We start from the raw sequence: 26,815 nt of genomic DNA, 5'->3' as shown, positions 1-26,815 counted from the left end.
GTGTCATCTGCCAACTTGCTGATGGTGAAATCTATCCCACTGTCCAGATCATTAATAAAGATGTTGAACAAAACTGGCCCCGGGACTGACCCCTGGGGCACTCTGCTTGATACTGGTTGCCAACTAGACATTGAGCCGTTGATCACTACCTGTTGAGCCCGACAATCTAGCCAGCTTCCTATTCACCTTATAGTCCATTCATCCAATCCGTACTCTTTTAGCTTGCTGGAAAGAATACTGTGGGAGACTGTATCAAAGGTTTGCTAAAGTCAAGATATATCATGTCCACTGCTTTCCCCATATTCACAGAGCCAGTTATCTCCTCATAGAATTCAATCAGGTTGGTCAGGCATGACTTGTCACCTGATAGTGGGACTGGAGGTTATAAAGGGAAGGAGATTAACCTTTTTATCTCTGTTAAGATTAAAGAAACTGCTTCAGAAGCCAGTGGAAGGAGGAGGCAACCCTCTCTATCTACCCACCTGAACACATGGTCCCCTCAAGGGAAGGATGAGCTTTTACTATTTTATTATTTTATTATAAAGTTTATTATTTTTCTATGGATCTGTGTAATTCCCATGTTGTTATACAGCCACAGTGTTGTAGACCTCTGTGCAACGTGTCTGTGCTACACGTACTATGTGTCCCCTGAGAGAGTTAAACTGTAACCCAGAAGGCTCATATCTTTCACAGGATTCTGGGAGCATCTGAGGAGTTTGAGGAGTCAACCCTGGTTTCAGAGGCTATGCAGCTGACCCATATGGTGGTCGTTCTCAGGAGGGGGTGTACCTCAAGAATGCTTAGAGACCCCAAGACTCTTGGGGCTTTTTTTCTCCATTCCCTCCAGTTGTTCAAAATCCTCTTTAAAATGTGGACACCAGAGTTGGATGCAGTAGTCTAGCATCAGTCCCACCAATGCTATATATAGAGGTCAAATCTCTTCTTTACTCCTACTCACTACTTCCCTGTTGGTACAGCCAAAGATTACATTGGCTCTTTTTGCCACTCTTCACACTGAGAGATTATGTTGGGCTGCTTTGTCTACTAGCAAAAAGAAAAGGAGTACTTGTGGCACCTTAGAGACTAACCAATTTATTTCAGAGTAACGGCTGTTACTCTTTTCAGAGTAACAGCCGTGTTAGTCTGTATTCGCAAAAAGAAAAGGAGTACTTGTGGCACCTTAGAGACTAACCAATTTATTTGAGCATGAGCTTTCGTGAGCTACAGCTCACTTAGCTGTAGCTCACGAAAGCTCATGCTCAAATAAATTGGCTGTTACTCTGAAATTTGTCTACTAGGGCCCCTTAAAATTCTTTTCAGAGTCACTGCTTTCCAGAATGCAGTCCCCCATTCTGTAAGTATGACCTGCATCTAGGTGTATATAACTGGAGATGGGACATTGGGCAGGTGGACCAGGGCTCTGAAGTGGAACCAAGCTTCCCTGTCTCAGGCGCTTGGCTGGCTGGGTTTTGATCACATGCTCATGTGGGAGAAATCACTTTCTAGGATTATCTAGTTATATCTCAGTCAATCATTTCCCTGCCATCGTGTGAGCCTTAGGCACTGGTTCACCTCAGCTCCCCTATTCTCTGCCTGTGGCACATAGTAGTCTAATCTCCCGTCAGCTGTAATACTTTGGTCTAATTTCAGTTGTTGGGTTTAGTGCGCAGGTGCTAGGTGGTGTTGGTGGCCCATGATATGCCCGAGGTCAGACTGGATAATATGGTGGTCCCTTCTGTCCTTAAACTCTATAATTCCATGACATTTGACTGCATTTTGTTTGAATGGGCCCATTTGACTAAGTGATCCAGATTACTCTGAATGATTGTCCTCAACACTATTTGCCACTCTGCCACTCTGTGTCATCTGCAAATTTTATCAGCAGTGATTTTATATTTACTTACAGATCATTGATGAAAATGTTGAATAAAATCAGATCTAGTATCAGGCCCTGCAGAATCCACTTCGAAACATCCCCATTCAATGATGATTCCATTTTGATAACTGCTTTTTGAGATAATCCATTTAATATGTGATCTGTTGACATTGTATAGTGCTATTTTTAAAATTGGAATGCTGTGCATATTGTACAGTTATCTTTATCAACCAAACTTGTAATCTCATCAAAAAATTAAATCAGGTTTGTTTGACAAGACCTGCTTTCTATAAAGCCATTCTGACTGGCAATATAGACTCATAGACTTAAAGGTCAGAAGGGACCATCATGATCATCTAGTCTGACATCCTGCACATTGCAGGCCACAGAACTTCACCCACCTAGTTCTGTAATAGGCCCATAACATCTGGCTGAGTTACTGAAGTCCTCAAATCAGGATTTCAAGTTACAGAGAATTTGCCATTTACACTACAAGTAATCTGTCACCATGCTGTGAAACCCCCCCAGGGACTCTGTTAGTCTGACCTGGGAGAAAACTCCATTAATTATATTCCTAACTCCCATCAGTATCCCCTTCTGAACTTTGTTGGTTAATACATTGATCCATACTCTAAAAACAGTGGTACTCAAGCGGGGGTAGGCATACCCTGGGGGGTACACAGCAGTTTTCCAGGAGGTAAATCAACTCATCTAGATATTTGCCTAGTTTTACAACAGGCTACATAAAAAACACTAGAGAAACTAAAGTTTCATACAGACAATGACTTGTTTATACTGCTTTATTTAATATACACTAAAATGTAAGTACAATACTTATATTCCAATTAATTTATTTTATAATTATATGGTAAAAATGAGAAAGTAAGCAATTTTTCAGTAATAATGTGCTGTGACACTTTTGTATTTTATGTCTGATTTTGTAAGCAAGTAGTTTTTAAGTGAGATGAAACTTGGGGATATGGAAGACAAATTAGGCTCCTGAAAGGGGTACAATAGTCTGGAAAGATTGAGACACACTTCTCTAAAACAGGTGTGTTAAATAGAGTGCCACTACCCATGTCTCTTTTATCTGAACTATCCTTTCTGAATAGGTTATAACCAGTTATAAACATTTCAATCAAATGAATCATCCCACCACATTTGAGTAATATAATTATATAAAATTCCTTCTCATCAATAAGGATTTCCAATTCCTCTTGCTTGTTTTCCAGAGTACTATTATTGTTACATAAAGAATTGAAAAAAAATTCTCTTCACATTCTGTGTCATGTTGGTTCAATTTGTTTGCAACACCCTGAATTTGAGTTTGAACCACATTTATCTTCTTAGCAACCTGCTCTTGTATTATTAGTTTAACATCCTTCTGGCTGCTTCAGCTAGTTTCTGGCCAAGAAGCTCCGTTCCCCTACCTGTGAAATATAAGATGTCCCATTCATAAATCACTCTCTGCCACTAGAATGTGGCTCCATGCTTCACAAAACTAAACCCTTCAACTTCACACCATAATGTGAATGGTTCACCTCCAGCGTTTTCTGCCTTCTCTCTTCTCTCACATGTGGGACCAGAAGGATCTCAAAAATGTCATTTGGACTTCTCTATTCTTCAGCTCTTTTCCATAGTCCCTGCAGCCTTCTATAATCTTCAGGTCCAGACCTGAAGAAGAGCTCTGTGTAAACCAGAAAGTTGGTCTAGTAAAGAATAGTACCTCTCCCAATTAGTCTTCTATAATCTGTGTAATTCCAGGTGATGTATGTCATTGATTCCAAGGTGTATCTTCACCAGTGAAGAGTTGCCAGATGAATTCAGAATCCCATACAATCTTTGGGATACACCTCATATTTTACTCCAGGGAGTCACCATGCTGTCCTACCACCAGCTTTGGGCTGCATTCCCAAGCAACCCGATTCCAAGAAGACCCGGTCCCGGTGCGCCGGAGGCCAACACGCCTCACACCGTCCGTGGGCACCTCTTAACGGTTTCACCTCTTGAACTGAGAGTTAGTTAAGTTAACTGGTGGCAAACTCCATCTAGGCTAAATACTGGCACGAGACCACACTGTCCTGTTGCCCTTGTGTCCCTTGCTGAATTCTCTGCCCGCTCTTCTTAGCATGGGGTCACCAAGGGTGATTGTTTGCAAGAATGCCTATCAGGTATGTCCCCTGTAGTTTTCTGTTCCATTCCTCTGGAGACAGGTTGCTCAGCAGTTGACTCAAGGAGTACCTGATAATAATTTGCTATTTCTAGACAGATTGACTGCCTCCTGGGTCTCTTTACCCTCTTGGTCACAAATTACCAGTCCAATACTATGTCTCTCATCACCTAAGTTGTCATATTTTGAAGTGTTTGAGTGCTCAAGCTTTCTGAAAGCAAAAACTTGTGAAAAGTGCATCCGGTAGAGCAAGTATCTGTCACTGAGGAAACCCATGAATAATTTTGAATGACAAATAGATCTGAGAATTTTGTCATCTGGTTGCAAACACAAGAAGAAGTTCCTTTGAATAAATAATTGGTTGTGAATCAATCAACCCTGTTCTAATATTAAGTAAATGTGTCTCACAACAGAAGACATTGGCCATGTGGGAGACAAACAATGACAAATCACTTCCCCATGTGAGTTTTCAAATCAGAATAGAAAAAGAAAGTTTAAAAATAAATCAATGAAAACAAAATACTTTTGAGTGTGTATAATAGTGAGTGATAGAGTCGAAAATATAAGAGAAGTTACCTAGTATAATTGACATGCCATTTAAACTTCAGTATGCAGGCTATTCAAGCAGTGTAGTTAATAGAGGAAGCATAAAATACAAATATTTGACCTCTTCTGGTGCTATCATTTCATTAAATTGAAAAATTACTGGGATTGGCTGGGTACGTAGACTGGAACTGAGAATCAGTGGGGCTGGAGGAAAGAGGTGGGGGTGGAGGAGAGACAGATCTAATGAGAAGCCAGGGTATAGGGGGAGAACTTAGGTTTACTGATACAAGGAGCTGGAGGGTGGGGAGAACTGCAGCCTGCAGAAGAGAAGAATGAGGGGGGATTTGATAGCTGCTTTCAACTACCTGAAAGGGGGTTCCAAAGAGGATGGCTCTAGACTGTTCTCAATGATAGCAGATGACAGAACGAGGAGTAATGGTCTCAAGTTGCAGTGGGGGAGGTTTAGATTGGATATTAGGAAAAACTTTTTCACTAAGAGGGTGGTGAAACACTGGAATGCGTTACCTAGGGAGGTGGTAGAATCTCCTTCCTTAGAGGTTTTTAAGGTCAGGCTTGACAAAGCCCTGGCTGGGATGATTTAACTGGGAATTGGTCCTGCTTCAAGCAGGGGGTTGGATTAGATGACCTTCTGGAGTCCCTTCCAACCCTGATATTCTATGATTCTATATGAACTGGGAACTGGAAATGGCAGGGCAAGGAGGCTCTGGGATGTCATTTGGAGAGTACTCACAGTACTGCAACTGAAGTCAAAGGAAGCTGTGCTTTGACATATAAAGTGCTCTATCAAGCTAAGTACACTTAAAAAAAACAGGCCCTAAGCATCTCAAATTAGGCACCCAAAATGAGTGGATACTTTTGACCTCAAACATTCTGTGCTTCAATTCCCCATCTGTAAACTGGGGATAACAATATCCCTTAATCTCTCAGGGGTGTTGTAAAGTTGCACAGGCAATCTTAATTCTGGCATGTCCTACCTTCTGCGTGTCTGGGTACATCTACAGTACAAAATTATTTTGAAATTATTCTATTTGAATTTTTTGAAACAATTTTATACATTCGATCTTGTGTATCTCCACTAAAGCACGTGAATTCGGCGGAGTGCATCCACAGCGCTGAGGCTAGCATCGAATGTCAGACCGGTGCACTGTGAGTACCTATCCCACAGTTCCCGTAGTCCCCGCCACCCATTGGAATTCTGAGTTAAGCTCCCAGTGCATGATGGGGCAAAAACATTCTCGTGGGTGTTTCTGGGTGTGTGTCATCAGTCGCTCCTCCCTCTGTGAAAGCTACGGCAGACAATCGTTTCGCACCTTTTTGGCATGCTGACGCCATGCTGCTTTCAGCAGACGGTGCACTGCTTCTCTCCTGGTACTATGAATCCACCTCATATTTCCTCTCGTCTTTCTATGTAATCTCTATAAGTATCTACTCTTTCTCTTCCTCATCGACCGCTTCTGCTGACAACTCTGCTCGGCCATCATGAACTGAGCAGCACAGCTTCTGCCGCCAACTCTGCTCTCCCGCTCTCCCGAGTTTCTCCAAGTTGTCTGTCCTGGGCTCCCGCCTCCGTGAAAGCTACAGTAGACAACCATTTCCCGCCTTTTTTCGGCTACCATGAACCAAACAGCACCTCTTCCACTGCCACTCCGGTCTCCTATGTTTCACGCCCTTTTTCCAGGATTACCCATGCAGGCGCCATAGTGCGGCAAGCATGGAGCCCGCTCAGATCTCTGCTGCAGTTTGGACCATTGTAAATATCTTGTGCATTGTCAAGCAGTATGTGCAGTACCTGCAAAACCGGCCAAAGAAGCAACAACAGCACAATTACTATACTGATGAGGACATGGACACAGATGTTCCTAGAAGCACGGCATGTGGGATTGGGAGATCATGGTGGCATTGGGCCAGGTTTATGCCATGGAACACCAATTCTGGGCCCAGGAAACAAACACAGACTGGTTGGACCGCATAATGTTGTGGGTATGGGATGATTCCCAGTGGCTGCAAAACTTTCGTATGCATAGGGCCACTTTCATGGAATTTTGTGACTTGCCGTCCCCTGCCCTGAAGTGCAAAGACACCAAAATGAGAGCAGCCCTCACACATGAGAAGTGAGTGGCCATAGCCCTGTGAAAGCTTGCAATGCCTGACAGCTACTGGTCAGTCGGGAATCAGTTTGGAGTGCGCAAATCTACTGTGGGGGGCTGCTGTGCTGCAGGTAGCCAATGCAATCATTGACCAGCTGCCATCAAGGGTAGTGACTTTGGGAAATGTGCAGACCATTGTGGATGGCTTTAAAGTGCTGGGGTTCCTTAACTGCGGCGAAGCAATAGATAGAACACATATCCCTATCTTGGCCCCAGAACACCGGGGCGGCCAGTACGTAAACTGCAAGGGGTACTTTTCCATGGTGCTGCAAACACTGGTGAATCACAAGAGACATTTCACTGACATCAACTTGGGGTGGCCGGGAAAGGTGCATGACGCTCACATCTTCAGGAACTCTGGTCTGTTTGAAAAGCTGCAGGAAGGGACTAACTTCCCAGACCAGAAAATTATTGTTGGGGGTATTGAAATGCCTATAGTCATCCTTAGGGACCCAGCCCACCCCTTAATGCCATGGCTCACAAAGGGGTACACAGGCACCCTAGACAGTAGTAAAGAGCAGTTCAACTATAGGCTGAGCAAGTGCAGAATGATGGTAGAATGTGCTTTTGGACGTTGGAAAGTGTGTTGGCGCAGTTTACTGACTCTGTTAGATCTCAGCACAACCAATATTCCAATTGTAATTGCTGCTTGTTGTGTGGTCCATAATATCTGTGAGAGTAAGGGGAAAAGACATTTATGGTGTGGTGGGAGGTTGAGGCAACTTGCCTGGCTGCCAGTTTCGCACAGCCAGACAACAGGGTGATTAGAAGAGCGCAGCAGGGTGTGCTGCGCATCAGAAAAGCTTTGAAAGCCAGTTTCATGACTGGCCAGGGTACGGTGTGACAGTTGTGTTTGTTTCTCTTGAAGTTACTGGCCCCATATATATATATGAAAGGAAATGAACTCACAATTGTTTAAAAACCATTCTTTATTATTTTTTGCACAACACATTGAGAGAAATTAGAAGGTAGACTGGGGAAGGGGAGGGTATTGGGTTCGGGGGGTGGAACGACAAGTCCAGAAACCAAATAAAAATTTTGGATATGCTAGCTTTCTGCTGCTTGTGCAATCCTCTGGGGTTGGGTGTGTGGGTCCCCGTAGCCTCCACCCGCCCATGTTCTTGGACATCTGAGTGAGGACGCTACAGAACTTGGGGAGGAGGGAGGGCAGTTATACAGGGGTTGCAGCGGCGGTCTGTGGTCTTGCTGCCTTTCCCGCATTAGATCCACCATACAGCAGAGCATGTCAGTTTGCTCCCCCATGAGCTTGACCATAGCATCCTGCCTGCTCTCATCGCATGCGTCCCTCCTCTCTTCATATTCATTAAACACTTTATGGGACTCCACAATTGTTTGCCTCCACACATTCAGCTTGGCCCTATCATTGTTGGAGGACTGCATGAGCTTGGCGAACATGTCATCCCGAGTTTGTTTTTTCCACCTTCTAATCTGGACCAATCTCTGGGATGGAGTAGATAGGGGCCACATTGAAACATTTGCACCTGCTGGAGGAGGAAAAGGGAGGGTAATATTTTAAAAAGATAGAGAACAAAGGGGACACTTTTTCTCAGTGAAACAGGCAATTCATAGTACGCAGCACATGTTCTTTCTGTACAAGGTCACATTTTGCCTTATACTGAAGTGCCTGCCACTTTGATGTGAGTAAGCCATCACACGTGGCCAGGCAACAGAATTCAGCTTGCAGACAGCCATGATAAGCCCTAGGGGCACGTGGGGTTCTGCTTCTTCCGCATTCATTTCAATGCTTTCAAACTGCCCGGGCCCCCTTTCCCATAGCAAGCGATCCCTGGTGGGTTTGCCGTATAAAAGGAGGGCCTGCAGGCTCTCTGGGATGATCACTTCACACAACACCCTGCCCCCCCACCCCGTGGCTCCGATGAGGCTCTGAGCAGGGATGAGCCCTTTAAACTAAACACGAACAGCCTAGCGCTGCTGGGTTTCCCCCCACCATGAGGCTCCGATCAGGCTCTCACTCACCAGAAGTGCCTTCTCCAGGGTCATGGTCCAGGAGCCCACCTTGGGAGTGGGGGGAGGTTATTGGCTCCAGCATTAAGACTAGTTCCTGGCTGAGGGAAAAATGGATTCCCCACTTACTGCCTGTGCACTGTCCTCCTCTTCATCCTCCAATAACTCATCTTCCTCGCTCCGTGCAACTCCCCCCTTGCAGGTGTCCCAACATGCGATGAGATCCAGTACCTCCCGTTTGAACCATGCTGGAGCTTGTCTGCGAATCCGGGACTGCATGGTCTCTTGTGATGGTGGACTCTGCATGGTCGCCTGTGCTGATGGTCACCTGTGATAATGGTGACCAAACAGGAAATGAAATTCAAAAGTTCCTGGGGCTTTTACTGCCTACCTGGCTAGTGCATCGGAGTTGAGAGTGTTGTCCAGAGTGGTCACAAGGGAGCATTCTGGGATAGCTCCCGGAGGCCAATAATGTTGAATTGCGTCCACAGTACCTGTAACTGCAATCTCGATTTTAGCACTATTCCACTTGCTGAGGTGGAGTACAGAAATCTGGTTAAAGAGCCCTTTACATTGAAAAAAACAGTTTGGTCATGTGGACGGAATCAGTTTTATTTCAAATTAACTCGGCTAATTCCGAAATAATCACGTACTATCGACCAGTCCTATTACTTTGCAATTTCACTAATGGAGGAATGGTTGTACAGTTATGAATATTCCAATGTGAAAGAAACTTGTGATGCCTATTTCATAGGCAGACAGAGTATTATATATGAAAGAGCCAAATTTAATAGGAGGTGCCAGGAACAAAGGGGAACAGCTGAGACTTGCATTACTGCAATTCTTAGTGTTGCAGATCATTAAAAGAAGAAGAACTAATGAGACAGTATAGTTGTTGGTTGGAGAAACACCAGTTTATAAGCACAACTTCAGTTAGACCCAGATCTCATACTAGCAAAAGCTGAAGCAAAAGTGAGAATGTAAGAAACAATGAAGAAACAGCAATGTGACTTAGCCACATAGTGAGACAATACTGACACAGTAAAGAGAAAAGACAAATGTGGCAGGAGTAGTCAGACAAATTTACAACATAAGAACAGTGCACAGCTAAAGTCCTCATATCTGGTAATGGGCCTCAATTTACCTCATTCCCAACATTTGTACAGGACTTTGATATTGGATATCTTACTAGTAGTCCACATTACCAGAGGAACGGGGAAGTGGAGTGAGCAGTAAAGTCTTTGAAAAGACTTCTCCAAAAACCTGTGGACTCATAAAGCACTGCTTATATCTGGCTTATCTCCAGCAGTTCTTCTGGTGGGAAGACAACTAATATGCCTTTACTTGTGGCACCAATACAGTTTGAAGCACAGCCTGACCTGAAGGAATTTCAAAAACGGAATACTAAAATTAAAAAAAAAAAGAGTTTTTTTAAAAAAATCAATATTTGGTACAGAGCAAAAGCACTGCCTGAATTGAGACCAGGGAAAAAGTTTTGTCTCAAAATCTCCCAAACATGTGAAGCTATTCAGAACTTGGCAGAAAACTCTCAGATTCTACCTAGTGGAGACCCAAAAGGACTTTTTCCTGGAGGAATCAGTTTCATCTTCAACATTTCCCAACACAATGAAGAGAGGATCCAGGACCTATGGGTACTCTGTCAGGAAGTGAAGCCTCTCCACAGGGAAATTCAACAGTAGTAAGAACACTGTCTGGAAGACTGATGAGACCCCCCTCAAAATACTTTATCTCTTAAATACTGCCTAGGACTATTTAAATTCAGTGGATAAGGAGACAGAAGTGTAAACAGTTTTATGGAATTTCTAGTTTATGTTGAACTTGTGTATGTGTGTGTTTGTGTGTACACACACACCCCTGTGGAGGGGTTATAGAGCTCCTGGTCCTCCACAGTTACCAGAGAAGACCAGGATGTGTTGCAGCAGGGAGCTTAATAAAAGGGGAACTTCCCACTTAGGGAGTTCTTTAGCAGCTGCTTAAAGCAGGCTCCTTGTGCCTATGACCTCACACTACAAGAATGTTCATTTGTTCATTGTAATCTTTTATGTGTAATTATTATTGTTGACACCAATAAGATTTTACCATCATTTATTCTTTTATTCCTGCAGAGCCAATGCAGCTCTGGAAGAGTGAGCTGGGGTCTCTTCTGGCTTGCACATGATCAACAGAATAGTTAACTATGTCTCAAATGCAGCCTTTGTTGCTGGCAATAACATATAAGCGAGAAATATCACAGCTTTGCTTTCAGATGTCAGGCTGAGTTTGCAGAAGTGGCAGTTACAAAATCATCCTTTTCTTTAGAAGAGCTCAGAGAGAGAACATGAACTACAAAATGCAATTTTTAGAGAGCTACTCTTCATGGGGTTAGTTCTTCTTTGAAAAGTATCTGTTTTGCACTCCAAGGGCCAGATCCTTAGCTAATGTAAATCAAGGTAGGTCCATTGACTTCAGTGGAACTATGCTGATTTACACCAGCTGAGAATTTGACCTGAAATGCCTAAATAGGAATGACAATAATGAAGCATTTATATATTGCCTTCTTTCTGAGGGCCTCACCCATGTTTTACAAAAGTGAGTATCTTTTTTTTTAAACAGATGGGGAAAATGAGGCACAGAGGGATTAAGTGACTTCAAGCTCTCACAGCAAGTCCTTCCCTTTCTGCCTAGTTTATTACAGAGGCTACTATGCTGTATTAGTCATGACATAATATTTTGAGAACTTTACTGTACTTCATGCAATGCTGTATGTAGTACAGTATTTTGACATAGATGTGGTGCAGCTCATTTTTGAGTTTCAGCTTTAACAGAGTTTCCAGGCTTTCCTGAATTTAATGCACAGTGCAGCAGCTTTGTATGTGAATTGTGCCATGCTTGATGTTTTGCACACCTTCATTCCCCAGGCAGCAGGATCAGCTGAAGAAGTTATTCAGTATCTTACACAATTAGCCCTGAATGTTTCAAACTGGGTGACTGAAAGTGTGTGTGCAAATCATTCTGCATTCCTCATGAGGAGCTCTGATTGTAAGTTAATGGCTCTGGATCTGCCTCCCACATTTAGAACTGTTAGTCATCATTGCTAAATGATAAGGGTAATACCTGTGCCCTGAAAGATAAAACATCCTTCACATGTACAATGCAAATTAAGTCCATTTGTACATACAAGCTTGTTCTAACTTAGCTGCCTAGAGAAACTAAGCAACAAATGGTTTTTCATTAATAAAAAGGTAACATAACACATTATTTCAGTTAGCTGCTTGCAGGTGTGACCACATTTGTAGATTTTGCTATTTAATTTCTTCAGAAAACACCTTCATTTGACCCAAAAAGAGAGCACCAAAAACATACCACTAAAGGTCTTCAGGTCCCTCTGTACATTTCTGAGCATAACTCCTCAACAGTTGCTCCTCAGATAGTAAGCATCAGACCAGTTATTCCCCTTATTCTGATTTTGTTCCTTTCCTTCAGGCTTTGTTCTCGCACAGATTCAGTCACTTGAACTAATCCTGTATGGAAGTAAGTTCATACTTGAATAAGCTGAAAGAAAAGTGATAAGCAAAGTAAAAGTAAGCTTCATCCTATTGTTCCATTGTGTGGGTGACAGATTGCTCAGAAACATCAGCTAGAACAATACACTGCAACTGTATATATTCTGTCAGAGTGCTGAATACAGAATGCCAGTGAATTCTAAAACATAAATAATTCAGTTTGATCTTTGTCTCTCCTTTCTAGGTGATGGGAAATGAATTGCGGAAGGACTAGTACTTGAAGTAAGTTTAGAATATTAACACAGCTGCACTTGGTCTTTCACTGTAAAATTATAGCAGGAGTTGCACCTCAGATGGCTTTATATTTGCATTTTTATTAAATATTTATTGTTCCTGTTTCTGCAAGAAACAATTATTTAGTAGACATACTATTTTTTTCCCCATTTTCTGCTAGTTTGCATGTACTAGCCCCGGAAATAAATGTACTCTATTATAAAGAATCTTCATCTCCAAGGTTACTCAAGCATTTTATTTCCTGAGGTTTCATCCAATTATCATTTGTTTGAAAACAAAACAAAAATAGAGATCGGAGAAGCAGGGGGAAGCATTAAATGTTAGTGCAAAACAGCAACATTCATAAGATTGCTGTGCACACATGGTGCTATCCATCTAAGCACCTGAAAGTGCTGAATATATATTAACACATATAGCTTCTCAATACCTGTCTGAGTTAGGTGCTGTTAATCCCATTTTACAGATAAGGAAACTGAATCACAGAAATGGGGTGGGGGAGAGGTCTGATTCCACTCTCATTTATACCAGTTCTATACCAGTATAAAGTGTCATTGTCTTCTGGGGAATTACTCCAGCGTAAGTGACTGGCAAATTAGTCTGGAAGGCCTGAGTTTTCAAAAGTGCTCAGCGTCCACAATTTAAACCAGATTTAAGAGCTCAGATTCTATTCAGGCAACAAAATAAGTGGCCAGATTGTCCAAAGAATTCAACACATTGGTGGTAGGCATCACAAAGGGAGCTATTGGGTCCTGAGCACTTTTGAAAATGTGACCCTTTTTGTCATCTAAGACAAGATATTCAGAGGTGTTTGTGGTAAATCCTAATGATGATTTTCAGGACATCATATTGAGAAAAATGTCCATGGGCCACAATTCCTCCCTGAATGCCCCTGGGGTAGCAACACACTGCTGCTTCCTATGGATTGTGCCCTAAGTTGCAGTCTGTGATGCCCAAATTGCCATACTAATATTTGCAGAACAAACCAAGCTAGACAAATGTCATTCACAACAGAGCAACATCAAACTAGCCACTGACAAACCTCACTTAAATAATGTACCTCTATACTAGCAGAGGAGAGTGCTGTAATAAAAACCTCAGTCCCTCTACAACAGAGAGTACAAAGTTGTTGTTCATGTTAACATGGTCACTGACTCTTCCAGAGCCCTACTTAGCTCATTTTGCCAGTTCGGTGAAATAGCATTCTGCGTCTATCAAACTGTTACATCTCAGAGTAATCACAACCACTTCTTTCAGAGTAACAGCCGTGTTAGTCTGTATTCGCAAAAAGAAAAGGAGGACTTGTGGCACTTTAGAGACTAATCAATTTATTTGAGCATAAGCTTTCGTGAGCTGCACGAAAGCTCATGCTCAAATAAATTGATTAGTCTCTAAAGTGCCACAAGTCCTCCTTTTCTTTTTGCAAACCACTTCTTAGGTGTTCCACCAGGCAGTGTCCCAGCAAAGGGGCTGATTATATAGTTAGAGCCAGGCTCTGCTTTCCTTACAACTATTGAATAATAATCGGTGGGCCTCCTCGTGAAGTAGGGCACTACTCAGTGTGAGTGAGGATGGCAGAATTTGGCTCCAAATGAATACTACTCTTCTGGCAGTTACTACTGATAAACTGTGAGTCATTTGACAATAGATTAATATAATACTATTACAATAACTTTTCTGATTTTTCCACCTGTTCTCTTTCCTGCGTGTCCAAGCTGTAGACAAAGCTGGACAAAGTGCTTTTGTCATTTGGTTTGAGCAGCTAACAAAAGCTTTGCTCCAGTCCTACTTTGCCCAGCACAACGGGAAGTAACAGGGCTAATTCTGCAGAAGCTCTGTGTGCAGAGCAGTCACAGGATTGGGACCAAAATTAGTAACCAGCACTAAAAAGCAGAGACTGGAAAGCACTAAGAAGCATGAAAAAAAAAAATCCAGGAATAGACTATATGGAAGATTACAGTGGAGATGGCCAGGTGGGAGGAATATTAGAGTAATGTGGAGAGGGGCAGGTAAGATACTGGCAAGACTTGCAGGGCTGCATTGGAGATTAAAATGAATCCTTTGTGGGGTAACTACAGTAAATAAAACTGGTAAATGAGAGGCAATATCCTGCAGCTGCATGATCCCCTACAGCCTTATTTGCCTTAAGCCATCACAATGAGTACAAGTCACCTGCTTTGGAAGTAACAAATCCAAAGTTCCAGTGCAATTTATATTGCAAATTTAATCACAAAGGTAAACCCAAATACAGTTCCTAAAGATAACAAATTCTGAAAAGGGGGCAGTATGTTGTGTGGCTAGCAGACTTCTCAGCTAGATGTACCCCATGTACTCATTAAACTACAGTAAGTGTTCTTTTTGAGCCCAGTGATATTTTAACTGACCTGTTAAATCTAAATTAAGTGTTTTTTAGACACTTATACCGCTACCACTTGCTCCATCAGGGATTAAGTAAAACAGCAGCTTTACAGGAAATCAGGAGTTACCCTATGGTCTGTTTTATAAAGATTTTGAAAAGGCAACTCCCTGTGGGTTCCCAGGCATTGGTATGTGAGTGTTATCACTGATTAAGAAGATGAACTAACACTGAATGGGAGCTGTGAACGATTGTGTCCTTCAAGTGATTGTGGCAAACATGGCTGGCACTGTGAATGATTGATTTAGTGGCAAGGGCACTGTGCTAGGAGACAATTCAGCTGGGATCTAAGCTTTGTTCTGCCACTTACCTCTTCTGTGATCTTGGGCAAGACATTGCATGTCTCAGTGCCTCTTTTCTCCCTCCTAGCCTTTCTCTGTCTTGTCTATTCAGCTTGTAAGCTCTTCAGGGCAAAGGTCCACAGACTATTCAGCTGAACTAGGGCTGACTTTTCAGTTCTCCTCATAAATTCCATGTGAAGAACTAAACAAATGCTTAGCATTTACTCCTCCACATTGTTTCAACCAAAAGTCAGGCACAACCTGGCTTCATTCATGTTTTGTATTTGGCTTGTTTGATGCATGCTTTCATGAGCAGTGAAAGAGTTAACAATATTAACATTTAAATGATTATGATTTAAATTCACTATATTTCTTTTGTGCATTTTAAATTGGAGATATGAAGGAACTAAAGCACTTGGAAAACACATTTGTGTTTTCCTTTCTTTTTTTCCTAGGAACTTGTATGATAGTGAGTCTTGACATGCCAAGATGAATCTGTATACACAACTAAGAGGCTAAATTCCCGCAAAGAGTGTTACATATAACACAGTGCTAAAACTCAATCATTCTCTCAAACCTTATCTCTCTAAAAAGGCCATATTGTCCCAGTCTACATAGGTATTGCTTGTCAAAATACAAACTTTTTGTGGACATGGCACTGCACTGTGGAATCCCCCTTGAGCTAAAGGGGAGCAGTGGCAGGGAACAGGCTGGGATCATAGCCAGGTACAGTAAAACACATGTCATTTCTTGAGTTCCTCCAGCATACAGACACCCTGAGGATTTTCTGCCATACCCAGGAATCTGCTGCCCTTGCAGTTCAAGGTTGGCATAACCCATATTCTTTCACTGCAGTAAAGTAGAACTTCAAAGTTATAGGAATGGAGGTTGTTCGTATCTCTGAAACATTCATAACTCTGAACAAAATGTTGTTTCAAAAGTTTTCAGCTGAACACTGACATAATACAGCTTTGAAACTTGACTATGCAGAAGAAAAATGCTGCTTTTAACCATCATTTAAATGAAACAAGCACAGAAATAGTTTCCTTACCTTGTCAAATCTTTTTTATTAAACTTACCCTTTATTTTTTTAGTAGGGTATGTTTAACACACTACTGTACTGGCTTTTTTTTTTTTTTGTCTCTGCTGCTGCCTGATTGCATACTTCCGGTTCCAAATGAGGTGTGTGGTTTGATGGGTCAGTTTATAACTCTGCTGTTCATAACTCTGAGTTTCTATTGTATGTAGTGGTATAAATAAGCTAATAAACAGTGGGTAGGATACATAGTTTCCTGTTTTTTTTTGGGGCATGTGAAAGGGCCAAGACTCAGCACCTCCCGCTGGTCACTCCAGGAATTAGCTCTGCGGGGCATCCTCGACACATGGTAGCTCACCCATTGTCTCTGCTCCACCGTCCTGGGACCTGCGTTGCTCCCTGCTCAGCAGCATCCTCTGTAGGACACCTTGCATCCACTTCTGCAGGATACTCTGGTCTCAACCCCTTCCAGGGGTGGCATGGGGCATTGTTAACAGCAGTTCTTCCATTTATCCCTGCCTCAGTGGCTAACCACAACCCTAGCCCTTTGTCTCAGGGGCAGGTCACAGTCTGTCTCAGCCTCTCTCCTCCATGGCCAGTACAATGGGGGAATGGGCAGGGGGACCCAGGCCCACCCGCTACTCTGGGACTCAGGGACCCTCTAGCATCAGCCTCCTTCTGCCCTTCTTCTCTCCCCTGTTGCCTACCTATTTCCCTGGGCCACTTCCCTTTTAGCTCTCATGCACCTTCTCGACCCCTCTTAGCAAGAGCCACAGCCCGGCAGGTATCTGAGCCAAAGTCCTGCTCTACTGCCTCAAGCCTGCCCAACACTGCTCTGTCCAAGGTATTGCTCCTTAGCTCAGGAGCCAGTCCTTCTCCCTTGCTAGTCAGGACATAACTGCCTTCGCCTCTGCTAGGCAGACTTTATATAGGACCTAGCCTGGCCCTGATTGGCTGCCTCTGTCTCTGCTCTTATTGGCTCTCCCCAGGCTTTCTCTGATTGGCTGCTGGTCTGCACAGCCTCTCTGGCCTGGTTCAGACCTTTTTCTCAGGGGGTGGGGCACTGTGTGCCTTCAGAATTGCCAGAGTTGGGTGGGCTTACTGCTGGATGGACCATAACCATCCAGAAATTGGGTGTGATTGGCACGAGGCATGCTCATTAGCTGTTTGAAGCCATGTAAGTGATTTCTGTTGTGGGCAAGCTACCTGGCAGGAAAGCCACAGTCACTCTCTGAGAATGAAATCAATAGGAACTCAAGGAGAGGGAGAAAGTTTATAAATAGGAGGAGTGGGCGTCAAACTGGAAACTCAAGGGAGCAGTGCAAGAATCAGAAGGATTTGCTGTAAACAGTTGTGATCCAGGGACTTTACCAGTTATGTTGGATTTAGACTGCAGGCTCCCTCATCCCACTGAAAGAAGGAGATGACTAGAATTGCTGCAGGCTGTTTAAACTGCAACCTGACATTGCAGAGACAAAATGGAAGTTTTAAGGAGACTCTGGGATTGTCACGTTCCCCAAATTAAAGGCACTGGCATGCCCGTCAGAGGATTTGGGCACCATTCTACACAGATAAGAAGGGAAAACCTTCCAAGAGAAGGGCCTAAGAGAATTTATGTATGTGCATGTGCATACATATATTTTGAATTTGTGGTAGTAACCAGAACTAAAACGTGAGGAAAACGCCTAGAAGTATTACAACAGTTGTTGTTGACAATATTCACAATCATTTCATGGACTAGAAATAAACTGTTTTGTTTTTATATACACACAGATAGATTTAGTAATGTTTTTGCTTTTAGACATTGTGTCGCTTTTGTTCTTTCAGAGATTTAACTCTTATGATATGGAGAGAGATCAAAGACCTGAGAAGATTAAACTCTAGTCTATACCCTAACAGAGAGCTAAACTGAGGTGCAGGAAAAGGGGAAGGAAATATACCTAACATTATTAGCTTAGTGCTTTGATTGTGATGCCTGTGAGAATTCTCCAAACTCTCCAAAGAAAAGCAGAAGAGAAGAAAAGGGTTCATTCTGAAAGTCCAGAAAGCAATCTGGAATTAGAAATGTTGATTTGTATATTGCAGTGTGATGTCCTTTGGGAAATACCCTGTATCCATACACTTTTTGGTTTTCGGCACTCAGGCCGATAAATTGGGTGCTAGTGTTTATTTATGCTCAAATAAATTGGTTAGTCTCTAAGGTGCCACAAGTACTCCTTTTCTTTTTGCGAATACAGACTAACACGGCTGTTACTCTGAAACCTGTCATTTTTTTACATAAACACTTGTCAAAGTAGAACTGCACTTTGGTGTAAGTAATGCACAGTTTGAGGTATGCACACTTAGATTTATTTTTAAATCATGTTTTGAGTTAGGGAGAGAGGGGATTTCTCCTCCAAATCTAGGAAAATCCTGTCTCTCTAAACTAAGCTTTTGAGTATTTTGAACTGCTTTGTCCATTGAGGAAGAATATTACTGACCAGTTGTGTATGTATAATAGTGAGTTTAAAGTACATATTAGCTCAGAGTAACAAGCTTACCAAATTAATAACAATGTATTTATGATCCTTGAGAAACTCAGGCGCTCACAACTCTTCTGAACAGCAGCTGTAAAAAGATCCTTATTTAACATATCCATCAAAGGAAGATCACTGGTCAATGAGATTTTTTTTAAAAAAAAATTAATAATGCAAGGAATTTCTTCATGTGTATGGTTACACATATTAAGTTACTTTGAAACTTATTCAGTGACTTACTGGGAGAAACAACATAAACAAATGGCTGATGAATTGTCAAATATAAGGAAAAAATGCAAAACATCAAAGAGATAGTGCTACCTGTTCAGCAGTTGGATGCATTAAACTTTAATGACCTTGAGAAAGGAAACTGCCTCATCTTTGATTAACAAAGCATTGTACTTGAAATGATCATCCAGCATATATAATGGCATAATAAAAGAAAAGAACAATTATTTTGTTTCTAGATTACTGAAGTATGTTCTTTGTCATGTTTGTGCATTAATTGAATAATGCAAGACTCAGCTTGTTTTGTAGTTGAAAGGCAGGACATTTGTCAGATAGGGACACTTAGCTCTTGTTCCTAGAATTTCTTGGAACAGGCAGCCTTTTGTGCAGTGTATTGTTTAAAAAAAAATCAATAATGGTATCTAAAGTTACCAAAGAGGCAAATGGATCTTAAAGTTTGAGTTTCACTGAAGCTTCCTGGACTGGAATTTACAAATGAAATAGGTGTCATTGCATTTGTTGATTCTAGGAACAAGAATGAATGTAATGGGGTTTCTATACTCCACATGCACAAACACCAAGGGAGGGGTTAATGTGGAAACTGAGAAGGTTCAACTGGAACAGATTATAATTCTGTATTTTCTTCTTAAAATCAAGCAGCATGGCTAGGAGAGGGATGTTCTCCTTGAGAAATCATTTTGACATGGATACCCAGCTGGAGTTATAAGCCTGTTTGGGAATTATCCCTGTGGCCTATGGAGAAGGTAATTTGGTTAATGCTAGAACAAACCAGAGTGACTGACTAATGATGGCCTTTCTGAAAATTGATGTATGTTTAAATTGGACTTGAAGGAACCCATTTGTTAAACATTTTATTGGCCTGAACTAATTCAAAGCGATTAACTTTTTTTCCATTAAAGGAATAGTGCTGATGAGATAAATGGCCAGCTCATTGGAACTTCATACATAAGCTAAGAACCTCATTGCCCCTCTTAAAATAAAAGAGAGAGTTTGGACTAAAATCCATGTTTGAAGGATATTAACATTAAATGCCCTCCCTGGAATCTCAGGTGGTTAATTTGGGTCAATCCTAAAAAAATATATACTATTGGTACATGTTTCATTTCTATTTTGATGAAAGGTCTCTTCTAAATTGTTTAAATATTTAGATTTGAGGAAGATTTGTCTATATCTAGACATTTATATGGCCCTCATTAACATAGTATCTGAGCCACTCACAAACATCAATGAATTTGTTCTCACAACACTCCCTGTGAGTTAGGGAAACACCATTACCCCATTAACAGACCTTAGGCATAGAGAGATTGTCACATAAGAAATTCCAGGTAGATTTGGGAATTGAACCCAGATTTCCTGACTTCTAAGCCAATGCTTCAACTACAAGCCCATCCTCCCACTGCTTTAAAAGCATCCATAGGGCAGTGGTAGTGTTAATTGGTACACGATCTTAGACTTCTTAACTGACTCATCATATGCTACCCAGGGTCATGTCTGCTTTTCTTGAACTACCTATTCAACATTTGTCTGTGATTCTATACACTTCTCAGGAGGTCAAGGGAACAGCAGTGGGAAGAGAGGAATTCTATGAGGATGACTTGTTAGCACTTTGTAACTAGCCCTCTGTTGCTTTCCCTGAACTGATGAAAATAAGGAGCCATTTTAGTTGGGCTTCAGGCTGCAGGTTAAATAATACTAAGTATGAAGTTGAAATTTGTCATTTAGTTTAATCTCTGGACCTCTCTTCACTCTCATTCTAGGTGATCTCAGATCAGATTAGACATTTAAGCATAATTATTTCCTAATACCATTTTAAGGTTCTGAAATCCAGTACTACCCTAATATGGACATATATAAAAGAGGACCAGGAGAGATGGCCCCAGTTATCTATCTACCCTTTTGCTAATATACATATTACCTTGTCTCCTATAACCACTGCTGATGTACTCCATTTTTCCCCAGTCTCATTTAATTTCTTTACCTCCTGAAGAGGTGTTGTTTTTACTTAAGTCCTTCCTCACACAGGGTTGCCGTAAGCCCTTCAAGTTCCAGATCTTTGCCTCTGTTTCTCTGCTCTTCAAGATCCCCACTCAATGCCACAGATATGGAAGCTAGTGATAATAGTTTTACTAGCCCGCAGCTATGATATGGTTTAGAGTAGGTCAGTATATCTGTGATGGGTTCGGTCACAGAGACCCCCCTTGGGACTGTCACTGGATGTGCTGAGACTACCTCTGAGCCCATTTTCTGTGCCAGTTTGGGCCTCCAGAATCCTGTCTTGATGAGCCAGATATGCTAATCTGCTGCAACACAGACCTAGGGTCTGACCCACACCCCCAAAACTGCAGATTTTACTAAAAACGGCTTAACAAGTGCTCCTGTCTCTAGCAGCCAGACACCCTGCCCGCTGTGGGATCCAAACCCCAAATAAATCCATTGTACTCTATATAAAGCTTACACAGGGTAAACTCATAAATTGTCCGTCCTCTGTAACATTGATAGAGAGATCCGCATAGCTGTTTGCTCCCTAGGTATTCATTACTTACTCTGGGTTAATTAATAAGCAAAAAGTGATTTTATTAAGTATAAAAAGTAGGATTTAAGTGCTCCCAAGTAATAACAGACAAAACAAAGTAAGTTACCAAGCAAAATAAAATAAAACACGCCAGGCTAAGCCTAATACAGTAGGAAACTGAATACAGATAAATCTCACCCTCAGAGATGTCCCAATAAGCTTCTTTCAAAGACTAGACTCCTTCTTAGTCTGGGCTCAATCCTTTTCAGACCAACATTGTAGTTTATGGCCTAGGTCCAGCAATCACTCACATCCCAGTAGTTACTGTCCTTTGTTCCAGTTTCTTTCAGGCATCTCTTTGGGGTGGAGAGGCCATCTCTTGAGCCAGCTGAAGACAAAATGCAGGGGCTTCCAGGGCCTTTATATTCTCTCTCTTGTGGGCAGAAACCCCATGGTTCTTCTGTGAAAAATCACAGCAACAAGATGGAGTTTGTAGCCACCTCGGCAAGTCACATGTCCATGAATGATTCAGCTTTTTGCAAACCGATGCCATTGTTTACATGTTAGTTTAACCATTCCTAGGAAAGGTCAGATGTGGATTGGCATCTCCCAAAGTCCATTGTTAGCTAAGTGTTTCTTGATTGAGCACTTACTGAGAGTAGTCCTTTCTCAAGAAGCTGACCAAATGCTTCATTGAGGCTACTTAGAATTAAACACACTGAGATACAAGAAGATTAATATTCATATATTCAATATTCATAACTTCAAATACAAAAATGATACACGCATACAGACAGAATAATCATAACAAGCAAATTACAGCTTTTATATAGACACCTTACTTGACCTCCTTTGTAAAGATTTGGTGCAACTATAGGACCTTGGTTGCAACAATGATCTATACGGTCACAGTTATGTCAATAAATCACAATATTGACCTAAATTTAGGGCTCAGACTCACCCTCTATAAAAGAAAACAATCCTGCTATTTGTCTGCATACCTTCATGCCAAAGGTCTAGCCTTGGGAAGTTTGAAACTTCTTCCCTATTATTAAGAACTATTTACACATATAATGACATAGGTGTCATGAGAATGCCTTAGCTTCACCCACTCCAGGCTTCTCCAGTTGCTTTGAATTCTGTGCTCCTCACATTTGTGCCTTGCAAGCTGTTCCAAGTATCTCCTATCTCTTTGTAATTCTGTTTTACAGAAATTTAATCTTCTTCCATTTTAGTTTCTACCCGCTACGATTACCCTAGCAAACCACCAAGTTTCATATACCGTTTTCCAACCCAGATCATAAGCTGAATACAAGGTTTGTGAACCTTAGCAAAGTTGCTCTGAGCTTTGGGTTTGTAATGAAAAATTAAACCAAGTGCTGTTCACCTGATTGTAGATTGTGTTATTAAACTACCACACAGCTCTACTACTAGGCACTTTCATTAATCTTTTTTGCATCTTTCCCTGGCCACTCAGTTCTCTTCCTTGCCCATTCATTTTATCAAAAAAAAAAAGGAGTACTTGTGGCACCTTAGAGACTAACACATTTATTAGAGCATAAGCTTTCGTGGGCTACAGCCCACTTCATCAGATGCACAGAATGGAACATATAGTAAGAATATATATATGACACACACACACACAGAAGGTAGAAGTTGCCATACAAACTATAAGAGGCTAATTAGTTAAGATGAGCTATTATCAGCAGGAGAAAAAAATGTTTGTAGTGATAATCAAGATGGCCCATTTAGACAGTTGACAAGAAGATGTGAGGATACTTAACTTAGGGAAATAGATTCAATATGTGTAATGACCCAGCCATTCCCAGTCTCTATTCAAACCCAAGTTAATGGTATCTAGTTTGCATATTAATTCAAGCTCAGTAGTTTCTCATTGGAATCTGTTTTTGAAGCTTTTCTGTTGCAAAATTGCCACGCTTAAGTCTTTTACTGAGTGGCCAGAGAGGTTGAAGTGTTCTCCTACCGGTTTTTGAATGTTATGATTCCTGATGTCAGATTTGTGTCCATTTATTTTTTTGCATAAAGACTGTCCTGTTTGGCCAATGTACATGGCAGAGGGCCACTGCTGGCACATGATGGCATATATCACACTGGTAGATGTGCAGGTGAACGAGCCCCTGATGGCATGGCTAATGTGATTAGGTCCTATGATGGTGTCACTTGAATATATATGTGGACAGAGTTGGCATTGGGCTTTGTTGCAAGGATAGGTTCTTGGGTTAGTGTTTTTGGTGTGTCGTTGCTGGAGAGTATTTCCTTCAGGTTGGGGGGCTGTCAGTAAGCGAGGACTGGTCTGTCTCCCAAGATCTGTGAGAGTGAGGGATCATTTTTCAGGTTAGGTTGTAAATCTTTGATGATGCGCTGGAGAGGTTTTAGTTGGGGGCTGAAGGTGACAGCTAGTGATGTTCTGTTATTTTCTTTGTTGGGCCTGTTGTGTAGTAGGTGAATTCTGGGTACTCTTCTGGCTCCGTCAATCTGTTTTTTTCACTTCAGAAGGTGGGTATTGTAGTTTTAAGAATGCTTGATAGAGATCTTGTAGGTGTTTGCCTCTGTCTGAGGGATTGGAGCAACTGTGGTTGTATCTTACAGCTTGGCTGGAGACAATAGATCGTGTGGTGTGTCCTGGATGGAAGCTGGAGGCATGTAGGTAAGTATCGCGGTCAGTAGGTTTCTGGTATAGGGTGGTGTTTATGTGACCATCGCTTATTAGCACAGTAGTGTCCAGGAAATGGACCGCTTGTGTGGATTGGTCTAGGGTGAGGTTGATGGTAGGATGGAAATTGTTGAAATCATGGTGGAATTCCTCAAGGGCTTCTTTTCCATGGGTCCAGATGATGAAGATGTCACCAATGTAGTGCAAGTAGAGTAGGGGCATTAGGGGACAAGAGCTGAGGAAGCGTTGTTCTAAGTCAGCCATAAAAATGTTAGCATACTGTGGGGCCATGTGAGTACTCATAGCAGTGCCGCTGACTTGAAGGTATATATTGTCCCCAAATGTGAAATAGTTGTGGGTGAGAACAAAGTCACAAAGGTCAGCCACCAGGTTTGCCGTGACATTATCTGTTGCCCATGAAAGCTTATGCTCTAATAAATTTGTTAGTCTCTAAGGTGCCACAAGTACTGCTGTTCTTTTTGCCGTAACAGACTAACACGGATGTTACTCTGAAACCATTCATTTTATCATAATTCATGCTCCACAGCTGGTCAATTTACTATAGATCCTCAGCTGGTGTAAATCAGCATAAATCTGCTGATGCCAATGGACTGTTTTACACAGATCAGGCTTACTAAATCTAGAGATCAGTTCAGGACTAGAAAGTGGGTTTCAGCTTGGATAAGTGTATTTTCCTGAGGCTCAGTGCAAAAATGAGACCAAGAGAATGTACAATAAATTAAAGTAGCACATTCTACAGCATAGGAAAGATAATATACATAGGAGTGATCATTCACAAAGCCATCGGCACAATGTAACCTTTAAGAGTCTATTTCCATTATTATGACATTTAATTGGTAATGTATAGCACATAATTATAATACCAAGCTGCGCACCATATTCTTGTTTATGTCTTTACATTGACATGGCCAATATTAGTAAAATATTAGCAGTAGATTTTTTGGAAAGTACACCTAAATGATGCATTAGGTAAAGGATCTTTCATTTACTATTGTTCATTCAAATAAGTCTATATTCATAGTGAACGAGTCAAATTAGATATATTGTTCAGAGAATCTTTAGGCAGTATCTGATACATGTATAAATCTTTATACTTTTTTTACTAATATGAATAATTGTGCATTCTATTTATGTTTAATGATTCCTGCTTTCTTCATTTATAACTACATTTAAGAAAACCTATTTGAACATCAGCTTTGACTCTTTGTGCTTGCCCTTAGGTCAAGGGGAATACACATGGAGATGTATGACTTCTAACATGTATTTAAGATGGGTCATCACACTATTTTTACATGTCCTCTGACTTTGAAATCTTGCATATGTGAGCCCAAGGGTCAAATTTATCTCCCACATCTGATTAAATGAAGGATGAAATTGGCCCTAACATGTCTAATACATGATGGTAAAAATAGTTGAATGAGGGTGTTCCATACAATAATACAATTCAGGTAGTTCCAAACGTGGTCAATGGGTAGGATGCATATTATTATTTTTCCACCTCAGCACCATCACTGACCTACCAACAAATGAGAAGGGCTTAGAAGGGGCTTTGTCTTCCCTCCTCCATTCTCAGAAATTTGGCTGAACTGAGCTATATCTTCTTCCTTTCTTTTGGACTTTTCCTCAGGGAAGCCCTGAAGAACTAGTTTGGTCTTTGAAGGGGTAGGGCATTCATTATGTTTACTTTTCTGTTTTACAATAATGATAGATTAAAGTTGTTTGATTTCTATTTAGACCGTGCAGAATCCTTTCCTGCTCAAACTAGCATTTCATAACCACTATTGGTGGAATAATAAACATGTCTAACTTTCAGTAGGTCCTTTGCAATGATGGAACTCCTTTCTACATCTTAAATAGCATGCAGATAACTCCTTTATAGAAAGGAGTATATATTTTCACACACACTTATTTGTTTGTTTTCCTAATAATTAATAATGTGGCACAGCATAATATTTTAATGCATATTTTGACAGTGGTGATGATATAATACTTGTGCTCCATTCTCTGCTACTCATTTTCAGGTCAGCTGCAAATCTACCAGGCACTAATCTGTTCTATTTTTAGGGCATTATGTAAATTAGATTACTTATCTGCTTATCAATACTGGTAAGGGAAATCCACAGAGCAATGGATTCTACCCCATCTCTAATTACCAGTAAAGTGTAGTTTTTAATGCTAGTATTTTGTGTCCTATAAGATTAATTTTTAGTATTAAAGTCTGTCAGGGTTACCTCCCCACTCTGAACTCTAGGGTACAGATGTGGGGACCCACATGAAATGACCCCCTAAGCTTATCTTTACCAGCTTAGGCTAAAAACTTCCCCAAGGCACAAATTCTCCCTTGCCCTTGGAACAGTATCGCTGCCACCACCAAGTGAGTTAGACAAAGATTTAGGAAAAGGACCACTTGGAGTTCCTGTTTCCCCAAAATATCCCCCAAAGCCCTTCACCCCCTTTCCTGGGGAGGCTTGAGAGTAAACAAGGTGAGCACAGACCAGTCCCTGGGGTTTTTAGGACACTAAAAACCCCAATCAGGTTCTTGAAAGCAGAACTTTATTATAAAGAAAAAG

General features: G+C 41.4%; 1 long non-coding RNA gene across 1 annotated transcript in view; it reads left to right on the top strand.

Annotated features, from left to right (window-relative positions):
* LOC140908337 (uncharacterized) overlaps positions 1–12,826 on the top strand; it is an 85,650-nt gene extending 72,824 nt beyond the window's left edge. The window contains exon 3 of the long non-coding RNA XR_012157839.1: positions 12,494–12,826. This is a non-coding gene — a long non-coding RNA (uncharacterized lncRNA). The remainder of the gene's footprint in view (positions 1–12,493) is intronic.
* The last annotated feature ends 13,989 nt before the right edge of the window (positions 12,827–26,815 follow it).

Source organism: Lepidochelys kempii, chromosome 3 (assembly GCF_965140265.1).
Source record: "Lepidochelys kempii isolate rLepKem1 chromosome 3, rLepKem1.hap2, whole genome shotgun sequence".
Classification (NCBI taxonomy): Eukaryota; Metazoa; Chordata; order Testudines; family Cheloniidae; genus Lepidochelys; species Lepidochelys kempii.
The sequence above is the reverse complement of the archived record's forward strand: the minus strand, read 5'-3'. Positions and strand labels throughout refer to the sequence as shown.